The sequence below is a fragment of the Rattus rattus genome, chromosome 5, assembly GCF_011064425.1.
Source record: "Rattus rattus isolate New Zealand chromosome 5, Rrattus_CSIRO_v1, whole genome shotgun sequence".
Taxonomy (NCBI): Eukaryota; Metazoa; Chordata; class Mammalia; order Rodentia; family Muridae; genus Rattus; species Rattus rattus.
The window spans coordinates 125,330,415-125,346,238 of record NC_046158.1 but is presented as its reverse complement, the minus strand read 5'-3'; positions in this window follow the sequence as shown (position 1 = coordinate 125,346,238).

The following is a 15,824-nucleotide window of genomic DNA, read 5'->3' as shown; positions in this document are numbered from 1 at the left end:
TGGGTCTGGCCTGTACGGGAAAGGTGTCTGAAGTTAGCTCTGCTTGAAGCTCCTCTCTTGGCTCCCCTTAAGGATGGGCTGTAACCTGTGAGATAAAATAAGCTCTTTCCATCTCAAGCTGATTTGGGTCAGTATTTCATCATAGCCAACAGAAACCGAATTAGTGCGCCATGCTTCTGGTATCACTATGCCTGTATATCCTCTCATTGCGATTTTTAAAAATTAATTATTTTATGTGGGTGGTGTATACGTGCCAGGGTGCGCACATGGAGGTCAGAGGATAACTTGGCGGAGTCAGTTCTCTCCTTCTACCACGTGGGCCCCAAGGACCAAACTCAGGCTGCTCGGGTCACCAGGCACGGCAGAAGGTGTCTTCACCCACTGAGCCATCTCTCTGGTCCTACATTCCAATTCTTGACGCAAACAAAGACATGGCCTCACTCTTACAAATAATGGCGAATATACATTGATATCACAACTCATTTTCAACTCAAAATGGAGACAGGAATAGCACCTACCAATCTACCGTGACGTAATGGCATGCAAGCTGCACAAAAGGATCCGACTCATAGCAAACGTTCCAAGGCTAATATTTATTTCAAGCAAGGTGCATGCATTATTACCATACCGAGGATTTGAAAGCATCATTGAAAGCAGTGGGGATAGGGTCGAGGGGGCAGAAAAGGAAGAAAGAGCATGTAGGGAAAAGAAAGAAATGCCTTCCTACTAAACCTCTGAAGACGTTTCAGCCAGCTGATGGCAGCACATGCCTGCCTCTACATGGTAAACACAGAGGGGAAGAAGCACTGTTTCTGAGAATCTATTACAGTGTAGAGAGGAGCAGGACGTCCACCGGGGAGGCGGGTCAGGCTGTGCTCCTGTGTGTACAGGCCTGAGGCCTGAGAGATATCCCCAGAGACAGCACCCCAGTGAGGAATTATGTCAAATAGCCCAACAGTGGCCCTGGGACTTGGCTCAGTGGGCAGAAGTTTAGGGCTGCTGAACAGTACTAGAGCACTGTGTATGGTATGTAAAACATGGCGCTTGAACTGTTGGAGGGGCCTTCAGGATGTGCCAGGGGAGAAGAGGGACTCCAACGTTGGCATTGAAAAATACACATCCTAATTGTGCAGGTAGCATGGAGGACCAACCTCAAAGAGTTCACGTGCTGTTGCAGTCAGTCTCTGTCAGCGTCATCGCCATCTTCTGTAACCCCTCCCCAGCCTGTCCTGGGGACTGTAACCATGACTAGGAGAGGGGAAGGAGCGCAAAGCTCTGTGACACTGGTTGTTCCTGGTGGGAAAGCACCTTGCCATGATGCCCAGAAGAGAACACTAGGATGCCGTCCATACCAAGGCCACCTTAGTTATTCTCTGTGGTCCAGGGCAAGTCAACCTGATCTCTTTGCTCTCAGTTTCTCCATGTGAAAAAAAATATATTATACATACATTATATAATGTATATATGTTTATATGAACTAGAAACTAAGACTCTCACTTGAGAGAGAGAATATACAGTATTTGTGGGTTTGTGTGAGTTACCTTAATATAACATTTTCTAGTTCTGATGCGACCTCCATGGTTTTGGGGTTGACCTGACTGGGGTGACAGACGGAGGAAAGGGAGACACACAGACACATGTGCAGGAAATCTGGCTTTGGGAGGATGCGCACACTGACGGAGACAAATCAGCAGCAGCCTGGAAACCCAGCAGTTATGTTGCAGACCTGGACTGAGGAGGTGGATTTCTGTACACAGCTGAATGAGAGGAGGCACCTTAGCTCATCCTGGTAGGAGATTTCTGTAGGGGAGAAGTCATCAAGCAGAAGGAAGCTGTGTTTGAGATTTTCTGCACACACTGGTTCATGACATCCATATGTGGACCGGACGGAGGCAGGCTTTTCCATCCCTCTGGGCCTGTCTCAGGGAGAGCTCTGCTATTCCCATGGTCTGAGGCACGGGGTCCTTGATGTGGCTGTGCTCATTACAACAACGACACACATCTACTCAGAATTCTACCTGCTCCCCACATAGTCCCATAATTCTGCAACTTTATTTTCCTGTTCAGTCACATAAAATTCCGTCAGTCTGTGTACCACTTCTGCTTATAAACTCCTAGGCTGTCGATTGCCCTCTAACTGGAGATGAAGGAGCAACAAACATCTTCAAACAAGCATCCTCCTTGGTAAGACAGAGTCCTTTGAGTACATTCTGGAGAGCTCATGGTGATAAGGTGGCTCGTGTGGTCCTTCTATTTTTAGTTTTCCGGAAAAACCTCCCCACAGATTCCTATCGCAGCCACATCACTGGACACTATCACAATAGTAACAGGAGCTCCTGTTTTCCACATTCTCCTCAAAATTTATCATTTTTCTTGGTGATAGACATTCTGACAGGAGGGGGAATATCAAAATGCCTCTAATTTCATTACACTGATGGCTAAATGTGTTGAATACTTTAAAAACAGTTTTTGGTCCATTTGTGTTTCTTCTTTTGAGAACTTACTTGTCGGTAGCTGTAATTTTTGATGTTTAATTTCTGAAGTTCTCGTTTCCCAACTCTTGTTGGTTCTTTGTGAGTGTCACATCATGCACCCCAGTTTCACTCATCTTCTCATTCCCTCATATCCACCCTCCATCCTTGCAACCTGTCCCCCTAAAGAAATTATAAAACAGACAAGACAACACATAAACAAAGCATAGAGACCATCTCACTGTGGAAGCTGGAGCATGTCACTGTGTCCCACAGTGTACCCTCTGTCCACACATCTTTGCTTACAAACGTTCGTGGCAGTGAGTTATCAGTCTGGTCTGAGGCCTCTGGCTTCTGTCACACCATCAATACTGGATCCTCATTGGGACTCCTTCCACTTAACCTGTTGTTGCGCTGTGTCACGGAGATCCTGCAGCTTTGGGTCATCAGACTGGTCCATTCCCGCATTCTAACAGGTCACAAATGATGTAGATTTTTGGAGTGGGCCAACTCAGAGCGCTGGATCCGGGTGTGGGTGTTAGCTGAGAAGGTCAACCCACTGGTTCTGCCACATCCACACTACCAGGGAGAGCTCTTCAGCACTGCCACAGCAGGAGGCAGGCTCAGTCCTCCCACTCTAATGCCCTCCAGGCCAGTTCATCTGAACCCACCAGAGCCAGTTCTACTGTGCTGTCCAATTGAGATGCAGGATCCACTCCACCAAGTGCTGCAGCCATCAGGGACTGGGCCAACTCTCCTGCTTCCACACTCTTGTGGCTGGCTCACCAGTGACTTCGCCATCAGGGCCAGCTCCAACTGTGTTGCCCAGGCAAGGTGCATGGCCCACTCTTCTGACTGCTGTAGGGGCAGGGCCAACTTTTCTGCTCTCGTGACCGCGGGGCCAGCTCTACTGGTTATCACATATGGTGAGGGGTGAGTGGATAGAGAGCATCACCTTAATACCTAAGCCACCTCACAGCCAGCTCACCCACATTCATACCCTCAGAGCTGGTTCACCTGTGCCCCAGCCACTAGGGCCAGCTCTACTGTGCTGCTCAGGTGAGGTAGAGGGCCCACTCTCTGGGTGTCTTTCTCTGCCTGCCTGTGCAGTTATTTTTTTATAGGTCTATTTTTACATTAAGTGTATTCGTGCTCACACACGAATATGTGTGCATGCAGTGACTCTGTTGGTGCCAGAGTTACAGGCTATTGTGAGCCACCCAGTGTGAGTGCTGGGAGTCAAACTTAGGTCTTCCAATAGAGCAGTATGGGCTCTTAACTTCTGAGACACCTCTCCAGCCCCTATCTGTGCAGTTCTTTATGTGGTATAGACATCAGTCCCTCCTGATATATGAATGGCTATATTCTCCATTCTTCATTCAGGCTGTCTGCACACTGCAGATAGTTTCTTTGCTGCATAGAAGCTTTCCAATTTCATGGAATCCCATTGGTCAATTCTGAAGGCTATTTCCTACGCTGCTGAGAGGTTCTTCTATTCAGAACCTTTCAGTCTATATATAGTTTGAAATGTTTGCCCTGTTTCCCTCCAGTAGTTTCAGTATTTGGGGCTTTAAATTAAGGTCTTTGGCCCATTTTTTGACTTGATTTTTGGCAAAGTGAGAGACATGGATGGTTAGTTTTCTATTGTTTATACAATTTTAGCAGTACCATTTGCTGACTAGATTTTTCCACCAATCTGTTTTTGACACCTTTATAAACATGTCTGGGTTTGTCCCAGTACCATGCTGTCTTTGTTACTATGATCTGTGGGATAGTTCTGATTCTGCTAGGAGTGTGCTTTCTGCTTTAGACTGAATTGGGGAATCGATCATCTTTTGTGTTTCCACATGAATTTCAGGATAACTTGTTGTTTATTCTGTGGAAAACATCACTGGAATTTTGATGGGGACTGTATTCAATCTAGATGTTTATTTGGTAGTGTAGCCAGTTTTATTCCATTAATTCTGCCAATCCAGGAGCATAGAAGGTTTTCTATCACTGTGATTTCTACAATATCTTTCTTAGTGTCTTAAAGAGCTCATTGTAGAGTTCTTTACCTCCATTGTTAGGTTTGTTTCTGATTATTTATCTATTGAAGCCATTGTGAATGGCCAATCTTGTTCCAGATTTTAGATGTAATGCTCTCACCTCACACAGCATAATGTTGGCTGTGGCTTTGTTGAACGTTGCCTTTATTTTAGATAATATGCTTTGTCTATTCCAAACTTTTTCAGAATTTTTATCATGGAAGCAGGTTGAACTTTCTCAAGTGTCCGTTCTGCATCTATCTAAATGATCATGTAATTTCTGTCCGTAAGTCTATTTTTACATATTTATATAAATTTATTAATTTACATGCATTGAAACAATCACCTATCCTTGGGGAGAAATCCATTTGGTCATGCCGTGTGATTTTGTTTTGATGTGTTCTCTAACTTGATCTATGTGTATTTGGCTGAGTATTTTTCCTTCTATGTTCATCAGAGCCTGTAATTCTTTCCTATGTGCATTATTGGTCTGTAAGTTTCTTGTTTTGTTTGTAAGTTGTGTTTTTATCTAGCTTTTGTCTCATGGTAATATTACCTTCATAGAATGAGACCGGTAGTGTCTCCCTCAGAAGTGTTGCTGTTAGACTTCTAAGGATGTTTGAGAGACCACATACCTCAGTCTGCTCGGCAGGGAATCCTGTGCTTTTCTCCATGGGGAGTCTTTTAGTTACTGCCCAATCTTATTGCTTACTGTGGTTCTATCTAAATGGTTCATATCTCCTGGCTTTAATTTTGTAAGTAAAATGCATTTAGAAATGTATGCATTTCTTGTAGGTTTTCTGGCTTTGGGGAATATAAGTTTTTGAAGTATTCCCTTAATGGTCCTCTGGATTTCAGTTTAATCTGTTCTGACAATTCCTTCTTCATTTCTAATTTTGGCACTTTGTATTTCCCCTTTCTTTTGGATAAGCTACAGGTTCATCAGTTTTACTAATCTTTTAAAATAACCGACTCTTTGAGCAGCTCTCTCCCTTGCTCTTGAAGTGTCTCTCATCTATTTCTGTTTTAGTCTCTATCACTTCTTTCCAGCTAAGGCATTTGGACTTTAGTTTCTGTTCTTGAGAACATCAAGGCGTATAATACATTACATACCAAGATCTGGTGTTTACAGCTGTAAACCTTCCTATTAGACCTGCCTTGGCTGCACCCTAGGGTCCTGTAGGGTGCACTCTCATTTCATTCAGTTCTAGGAACTCTTTTCCTCTGGGACTGTATATTCCCTATCTGTTGGATGGCATGTTTTCTATAGATGTCTGTCAAATCCTGTTGATCTATGCTATAATTTAGCTCTGAAGTTTCCTTGCTGATTTTTTTTAACTGTAGAAGCCACATATAGATATGAGTTGGGTATTAAAGTCTCTCACTATTACTGTATTGTGGTTTCTCATGCCTTGTAGCATCTGCTTTATAAACCAGGGAGGACCATGACTCAGCACATAAATATTTACGATAGATACATCTTGATGAATCGTTCCCTTTATTTGTAGGTAGCTGCTTCTCTTTATCTCTTCTGATGAATTTTGTGTTTGGATTCTTTTTTATCAGATGCAGAATCACTACACTGCTATCCTCAGTTCCCATTTGCATGGTGGGCTGATTTCCAACCTGTGACTCCTAGTTTAGGAATGTCTTTGCATATGACTTTCTTGGACATAACAGATAGTTAGACCTTGGTTTATAATCTAGTCAGTCTGAAGAGTTTTTTTGTTTGTTTGTTTTTGTTTTTGTCTTTTCCATTTTGTAACTACTACTGGTTATAAAACCATAGATACGGACCCAAAGAGATCCAAGGCTAATATTATCCCACCCATATAAGACTACAAATTTAACAACAGATAAAGTTGGGGTGTTAACCAGGCCAAGTACTGAAGCCGAAACCTTCCTTAACTTCAACTATGAGAGAAGGCTCCAGGAGACAGACCATTGGCACTTCCACTCGTTACTCTTCCAACACAGAAACCCACAGAGCTTCAAGCTGCAATGTCAAGAACCATGCAGAACTGATGCCATTCTGGGCCCATCAAATTAAAGGGGGTGGGGTCTGTTGCTGAGTGACAGATGAAATCATGAAATTGCGTTCTTACATTTTTTTAACCTCCATTCTGCCTGTCAAACTCTCATTGCTCGTCACTACTTCCACCCCCATCAATAAGAAGATAAAAAAACAAAGGGGGTGTCGCCAACTGTGCTCTGCCAAGCATCTTAATTCTGCTTTCCCAGACAGTGCAGTGGATAAGGGGGACTGTGTGAGGCTTTTCTACTCTGAGACCATCTCAGCATCCCGTTAGATTTTTGTCATGTGTTATGAACTACAAATAGCACCCCTTCAGTATCCCTCTTCCTAATGTTGCTAGTTCCCTCAGTAAAATATTGACGTTTTCTGTGGTACTGCACATCTCAAGGATGTGCTGTTGTTTACACCCTTGTGTCCCATGTAGACTCCCTTTGCTAGGTGACTTAGGAGCTCCCCCTCCCATCAAGGGCTGAATCTTTCTGACCTCTTGAATCTGGTCTGTCCTGCTTTTTGCTTTGTGCAGTAGGATGGGAGGGTCACACGGTTACTTTCAAGCCCTACTCTCTCTATTTCTTCAAGCCGTGCTTCCATGTTAATGAGCTCAGATCACAGGAGAGAGACATGCTGGACAGAGGACAGCCACCCTGTTGATGCCATCTTCCCCCAGACAGCTGGCAGAGGGCAGCAAGGCAAAAATGCAGCATAACCAGTTGAAGTACACCAGCTGGTCCCAGCTCAAATTACCACCCTACAGAATTATGAGCTAGAATGACAAAGCTACAAACTCAGCATCCTTACTGTGAAAATTCAAAGCTTTCTGGAGTGCTTCACCTTTCATGTTAGGGATGCCCAAGCAGTAAAACCAGTACAAGTAATTAAAAATCTGAAGAAAAACAAAAACAAAACTCTAAAGTTTGAAACATTACTGATCCTAAACTGATGATCCTACACATTTATAGAAGGGATATTCAACCCTTTCTAAGTTTGGGAGTAGGGAAGTTTTATTTGTATTTTGTCTGCATGTATGCCCATGCACCATGTGTGTATAGTACCTGTGGCGGCCAGAGGGGAGCATCAGATTCCTGGGAGTGGAGTTATAGATAGTTGTTAGGTGCCATGGGTATTGGAAATTAAACTTCAGTCTTCTGGAAGAGGAGCCAGTGATCTTAATTGGGGATCATCTTTCTAGAATTTGGGGTAGGTCGTTAAGCAGCAAAGTGAATTAATTAATAGTCTAGCTAATGCAAAATGCAATCAAAGAATTAAAGTTAACTAACATTTTTGACCGATTTTTCCATGTTTTGTAATGTAAATAGCTCTCTTATTTGCAGTTACTTCCATTACTTCGTCTGGGTTCCTATAGATTCTAAGTATAGAGATTAGCATTGTCTCTGGACAACATAAAGATAAGGTTTATTCTTAGTTCTCACATAGTGGCAGTGATGGTCACGCACACACACTCACACAAGAGGTGAAAAACACTGAACCATAGTCATGATGAGCAAAGTCAACTGAAACAATGCATTTATCATTTGCACAACTCCCAGCACTCTTCTGGTGCTAACAGAATAGCTACGGTGGAGTATATAGCCTTGGCTTCTGCTGAGGGCCTCATGGTGCAGAGGGAAACAGGTGCATATGGAAGAGAAGCATGCATGTGAGAGAGTAAGCGTGTTAGGCTTGCATCATAGGACTCCAGCCTTGTCTGCCATTTGGGTTCCATAGGAATGAGAACTCAGTGCAGCAAGGAGAGCATCAATCCATTCATGAAACCTCTGTCTAAACTACCTAACACCTCTGGATGGTCTCAGTAATACCTACCCCTCTTACACTGGAGGTCACGCCCCATGAGTTTTGGTAATGACTAACGGTGGACACTAATCTTGACTCCTACTTAAAAGGATTTGGAATTACCCAGGAAGCAGACCTCTTGTGCCCGAGAGGATGTTTCCAAAGAAGCTTAGGAGCAGAGAAGATTCACACTGAATATGGGTGGTGCCACAGCATGGGCTCAAGTCTCATGTTGAATGAAAGGGGCGGGGCACCAGCAGTCCCCTCTCTTTGCTTTATGATTCTGTTGCCACGGTGATCTGTACCTTCAAACATAAGCGCACATAAACCCTTCCTTTCTTAAGTCACTTCATCAGCTGATTCGTTACAATAACAGGAAAAGTAGCTGATAAATTAGCCACAGCACATCATCCCAGTGTCCTTCCAGTGGGAGACATTGGCTCTTCCTCCATTAAAAACGTTTGTCACTATTTCAACCATTCAACGAGACAAGGGTGCCCTGTGGCAGTTCCTGTTTACTTTACAGCTACATTTTATCGAAGCTATTTATTTATACACGTTCAAAACAAAGATGGTTTATCTAACAGGAAAGACCCAGGAAGCCAGAAAGGCAGCTACACTTTTTAATTAAGGCAGAGGCTGGAGCTGCCATATCCCTGAGCAGACAAAACCAGTTGGTCCTGAGAAGGGACCGAAGCTTTGTGTAATTTGCAAGTGGAATTGGGCTTCTAGTTGTTTTCTTCTATTTCCAATGGGAGGAACCAAATACAGCCACTTTCTACTGGTAACCAAATATTTTCTCTGCTTTATGTCTGTGACTATAAAAACAACCCCATATGCCAGAGAGGCTTTTTCTTCCTTGCCTCTGTCAGTGGGGCCCCAGCACTACTTCTGTGGAACTGTGCAATTCAGTTGCCTGATGTTTAAGACATTATTGTGGGGTCAGCAAGGTAAAAGCACTTGACATCGGGTTTGAGAACCCGAGTTCCCGGAACCCACATGGAGGAAAAGGAGAACTGACTCCAGTAAGGTGTTCTGACCTACTTACACATACTAAAGGTAAAATTAAAAACAACTGTTTTATTGCGGCTGTTTACTTCTTTATTTGCTTTATTTGGGGAGTGTTATTAGGGGCTGAGCCCAGAGCCTTGTACATGCCCAGCAAGCTCTTTACCACTGAGCTACACCCACAGATGACATTAACCTTGAATTTATGATCCCTGCACCTTAGTCTTCAAATGCTAGGACACAGGCATGCACTACCATGCCTGGCCTCACTGTACTCTTCACAGCCTCAAGGAGACTTTAGTAGATAGAACTCACTTTGTCATCAGTGCCAAGAAAACCCACATTAGTACCCTCGGGTATGGATTTCACACGCACGTTGCCCTTCTCTACATCGTCAAGGTCTATGCTAGAAGCAAAGAGATGAAGCAAAGAGACAAACCCATCCATGACTTTGAGGAGGTCAAACATGGCATAAAAATATTGATCCATGTGTCATCTGATAGTTCTTCTGCATGATAGACAAAAGCCATATGGCATAGCATGAGCAGATAAAGAAGATCCAGCACATGGAGGACTCTGTTTAGGCCAGAGCAGAGGGCATCTAACTAAGGTCCATAGTGAGGAGTAGCAGCTGGAAAACAGGAAAGCTTAGGTCAGTATGAGCAACTCATTAGCTAGCTCTGTGGCTTTGGACACATAATTGAATTTCATGTGATCTTGGCTTTCTTTATTATAAACGAGCGTCATGATAGCTACCTTAAATGGTATGCCTGTGAGTTAAATGAATACCGCCAAATGTGTTTACTTTGCTCACAGTCTGTCGCAAAGGGCAGGGCTCAACAAGGATGGTTCGTCAACAATAACTTGTCTCCATCTTACCAGACTCCATGGAGGCAACCTGAAGGCTGGGTCAGCCTTACAGAAGCTCATTCATGTATCAGTGGGTGGTCATTTAGAACCAGGACCTGTTTCCCCTACAACATGGTGGCCAGAAGACCTCATGTGATAAGAACACAGGTCCCAAGATAATAAATAAGTGAGTAATAAGTAAGTGAGGCAAAAGCCATGTCCCTTTTACTTTAAAGTTGCTTGTGATGTGTGTCAATGCAGTCACTAAATCCTGCCCAGATTCAAGCAGAAGGAGAGTAGACCCTGTAGTTGATGGAGGAGTAGCAAGATTTTGGAAAAGCAATAATGTCATTGTGACCATTTGTTGGACGGTCATCAGTGATCTGAACTTATACTCTGCATGCTTACTTCCTGGAAGGTAGAAATGTATAGATGTACTGTTTAAAAAAACAAAACAACAACAACAACAAACAAGACAAACAAAAAACCAAAACCAGATGGAAAGAGAGAACCTGAAAAGTCACATGGTTTCTGTTGCTGAAGACCCTGGACTAACTCTGCTCTTTATGTTCTGGGTGATGCCGCCAGTGAGAATAGCAATGCCTGCCCCATTCGGCTCTTGTGAAAATTAAACCAGTTAACCTAGCAAGGCTGTGCCTGACATAAGGCCAATGCTCCCTGCAACGTTTACGGTTCTACTTTAGGTTCTTGGGGTTCCTAAAATGTCCTTACTCTTAGGTGGCTTTGATCTTGTTACGTCGCGAATGGAATCCCCTGCAAACAGCTTCCACAGCAACCTTCCACAGCTGCCACAGAACATAATCCCAGCCCCAATGACAGGTCTGGAAATGAACTAACTCCTGGGTTGATGCCCTGGGTTTCAGTATCTCATTTTTACCTACCTGTCAGACCGGCATCTCTCTCTCTCCTCTTCAGCTTGGGCCTGTCTGCTGCAGAGTTCTGAGGGCTCACACATTTGAGCTTTCCCAGAGGAAGTCCAGGAGTCTCTGTTTCAGGTCTCCATCTGCAACACACAGAACTCACTGGTTAGGAATTGGACACAGAACTCACTGGTTAGGATCTGGACACAGTTAAAAGCACCACGAGCAACCACACGGGTGACCTGTCCCCTGCCTGCTCTGGAAGGACACTGACAGATGTGAACACAGGATGGTTTTCTTGCCCATGCTGACCCCAGGCCTACCTCTGGACCAGGAAATGGGGGAGGGTGTCTCCTGAACCAGCAATGCCCTCCAAATTCCCAGCTGCTGCTCAGAATTTAAAGACTCCAAATAGTCTTCCTGACACAAGGGATGGATCACGGCCATCCTGTTGTCACTATCAATTAAGTGACAAGTTTTCTTCCATATTCTCTTCAGCACATCAGCTCCTGAGAGGGCTTTGATCTTGCATCCTGGGCTTCTGGAACGGATCCCCATGCTGCCATGCATCATTGTCAACTGTTCCTGTCAATACCCTACCAGTTCAACACTGCTTTACTACAGAAATTCATCACAGTCATGAAGGAAAACAAAACACAAGCCCGCAGCTGAGAGTCTCCTTTACCATCCCTACTAAGACCTGTATCCCAGCACAGAGGGTTTATTCGGATTCTTTCTCAGTTGTCTTATGTGCTCCAATATTAAATAATGCACACCCAAACATCACTTTCCTAACTAACTGCTAGCTATTGGTCCACTCCCCTTGCTCACCACATCCTTACAATGACTTGCCACAGTTGTTTCCTTCACACTTTGGTGCTATTTCTCTGTCTCCCTTCTCCACAGGCTCTGTAACTGACCTCAGACTTCCCCTTTCCTCCATGTAAGCCCCATGCACACCCATTCCTCACATCCGGCCCAAAAATATCCTGTATAGCCCTCTCCAGTTACTTAAGAAGATTCGACTTTTAGGCTGGGCATGATGCAGCCAGGTCACATCCAGAATGCATCTCGGGGCAGCAGCTACACAGGGACACCAGTGCAGCCTGCTTTCAAAGCCATTCATGCCGCTCCCTCATACGGCGGACACTGAGACTCCATGGCTAATGCACTTCAAACCCACCTGACTTTACTCACTTTCCATCACAATCTATACCTATACCTATGCCCACACATGCGAGACAGAAACAAACCTTATGAGGTGTCCCCAGTCTCACCCTCCTTCCTTGGTCCTTCACTTTTATTTAAAACTATGGTAGACTCTCATCTTCACCCATTCACCAGTCACGATCACGGGAGGAGGGGCAGTCATGACCCACACTTAATAACAGTGCTTCAACCCAGAATACAACCAGGTGTGTGGTAATCACATGTGAACATGCAGGTGTGTTCACGTCTACACACACTTGTGGAGGGCAGAGGTTGGCCTTGGGCACACTTCTCTGTCGCCCTCCACCTTACTTTTGGAAACAGTTCTTTTCACTGGCCCTGGAGCTTGTTGGCTTAGGTAGACTGGCTGGTCAGTGAGCCCTGAGGAAAGGGCCTGTCTCCTCCCCCAGTACTGGGTATACTTATAACAAGTCTACACCGTACTGGGCCATCTTCTCAGTCTCCACAATATACTTCAATAAATTATTAAAGATTACTTTTGAAATAAAATTTTACTTCAGGGGCAAGAGAGAAAGAGTAGTGTAGACTACTTGCAGGGGACCTGAGTTCAGATCCCAGTTCCCTTATCCAAGAGGTCACAACGGCCTATAACTCCAGTTCCAGTGGATCCAACGCCCTCCTCAGGCACTGCACTCAAACGCATGTGCACATAAGTGCTCTCTCTCTCTCTCTCTCTCTCTCTCTCTCTCTCTCTCTCTCTCTCTCTCTCTCTCTCACACACACACACACACACACACACACACACACACACACACACACACACACACACACACTTTTTAATCTAATAAAAACAAAACAAAACAGAAAACCAGCTGGGGGTGGTGGCTCAGGCTTTTAATCCCAGCACTTGGGTGACAGAGGCGGGTGCATCCTCTCTGAGTTCAAGTCCAGCCTCGTCTACAGAGCGTGTTCCAGGTCATCCAAAGCTTGCTTGAAAAGCCGAAACAATCAAACCAAACAAAACAAGGAACAAGCCGACTTACTTCCCAAACCCAAAAGGTTAGCATATGAATCTGAAAATAAGCTCTTGCATGGCTGCCCATTTGAACATCACCATTACATGCCGGATCCTTCTCTTGCCAAACAAGCAAAGCTCAGCTCACATGTACTTCCCATTTTGCCTGGGCTTGCTAAGTATCAAGTCCACTAACTGAACGTCACATCTATATTTTCACCCATCTTCTCCATATGAAAAGCCGTTCTTCTTAGATGGCTCTGCTGTAGAGCCTCACACCTGGAGCTCACATTGCTTACTGATGCTATCTGACTGTCAGGGCCCTGGCCTTATGTCATCCCTTGTCCTAGGACAGCAGTATGCAGTGTGAGGCAGGTCTTGACATCAGGAATTTTGACTGGGTTTTAGAAATCTAGCATCCATTGCCATTTGGATTTAACCAAACAGCATCCCAGGGGAGGTGATATGAGGTGCCCATGGTCACTCGAATGTCTAATAATTCACCACAGTCTAGCACGGAGCCCTTCCAACGCAGACTCTGTAGTTTCAGGCTTCCGACATCTTTACCACACGGCCTAACAGAGAATTAAATATTGCTCAGCATGACTCAGTTCACACGACTACCACTGTAGGATCATCCAGAAGAGGACCCGAGGCAGGGAGTGGGAAAGATTATCTCTCAGGTGAAAGGTTACTAAACAGCTTCGCAGGGCACCTGACATTGCAGCATGCCATGGTTTAGGTAGCCAGAAGTAAAGCATGTAACGTAGACACCCCAAACTGAATTTACACTGAAGAGGTATGACATGCTATAAAATCTTATACAGAAATACAAAACACCAGTCACTTGAAATCGGCCTTTGGAGAAGAAAAACAGAGCTGTGTGCTGAAACAAGAAACAGGCTGCCTGTGACTCCTTCGAGGCAAGGGTAAGCATCTGGAACAACGTGAGAAAGTGTCCTGGCCTTTCTGGTAGTGTCCCAGTGTTTCCTTGGGGAAGGGGAGTTGTTTTCATTTGTTAGTGAGCTTGAACGAAACTGTGTTCTCCAAAGGAACAAAAACTTCTGCCCAACTTACATGGGTTCCTGAACACACTTGAAATTGTCTAATGACTATTAACCTCCAGGGTTCTAAGTTATTTTAACTTTTAATTTAATCTCTGTACTGAAGTCAGCCAAATTTTCTAGATTAGAAAGGTTTTTCCTAATCACAACTACTTGCTAAATAAATGTTGATTAAGTGTCTACTAGGTACTGTGTGCACTGTGAGAAATTGTGAGTTATGATTCTCATAAAAAAATCTCCACTTACTTATAAAAAATTTAGAAATTAAAATGCTCAAGGTAGCCAGATCTGGTGGCACAGGTCTGTAATCCCAGCCACTTAGGTCGCTGAAGCAAGATTTTGAGTTCAAGGATAGCTTGGGCTACAAAAAATATATGTGTGTGTGTGTGTGTGTGTGTGTGTGTGTGTGTGTGTACGTGTGCGTGTGTGTAAAACCAGCCTGCGCACCTTAGTGATACCCTGTCTCAAAATAGCCAGGAAAAGGAGAACAGGGGATTAGCTCAGGGTTTATCCCTTGCCTAGCGAGGTCTTGGGCTCAATTTCCAGGACCACAAGACAATAACATTCTCAAGGTAAAAGCAAGTTAAAGAGACCAAGAGACCAAGATACTAGGTTTGATTTTTCAATGCAGTCACAGTTACTCTGGAAATTGAGGCTGTTGCTAATTTCCTCATGTATTCTGACAAAGTCACCTAAAAGTTGTGGCATGTTGTTGACTGTTACTGGGCATGATTAAACTGGCTGAATGTTTTCATATGCAGACAGCAGGACTGGTGGTTTTGAAAAGCTGCCCTAGGGAAGGCTTCTAACAATTCTCTTTAGCACACCTCATACTTACTATGGATGCTGTCAACGGGGGTCTTAGGTCTATTCCTGGTGTGGTTTGAAGGTACTCCTAAAAGTTAATGTACTGAACGCTTGCTTCCTAAAGCCAGTGTTCAGAGGTGGGGCCTTTGAGTTCTAACTGTGTCCTGAGATGCTCCGTTCATGTCTTAGTGGATTATCAGACAGAATGGCTTTGTTTATACAGGTGAGCTCTCTGTGCCACAATTGCTCAACTCACGGACACCATGCATCAGGTTACAATGAAGTAAAATGAACTCCTGCAGACACCAACCAGATGCTAGGCTAGCATCAGGCTCCTGGACATCTCAGTCCCTAGAAGCATGAGTCCAATGAACCTCCAGTTCTTATAAATTATCCAGCTATTCTGCGACAGCCTCAGGTAATGGATTAAATAACTGGTTTCCCTAATACATTCCTACACAAAGTATTGTTCGGTATGTCCATTCTATCTCTGTGTATCCAACTTTCCGTTGGTACCAAACACTGCCCGCGGCATCTTCACGTGTAGACCACATCTTTGTAGTGGCTCAGTTTAAGAATCTATTCGCTCGTAGTTCTGGGTATGCATTTCCTAGAAATTCCATAGCATCCACGATTTGGGATGCAAAGCTAGCTTGCTTACCGCTCCCACAGCTTTTCCTGTGAAATCTGGACTCCTGAATTTAAA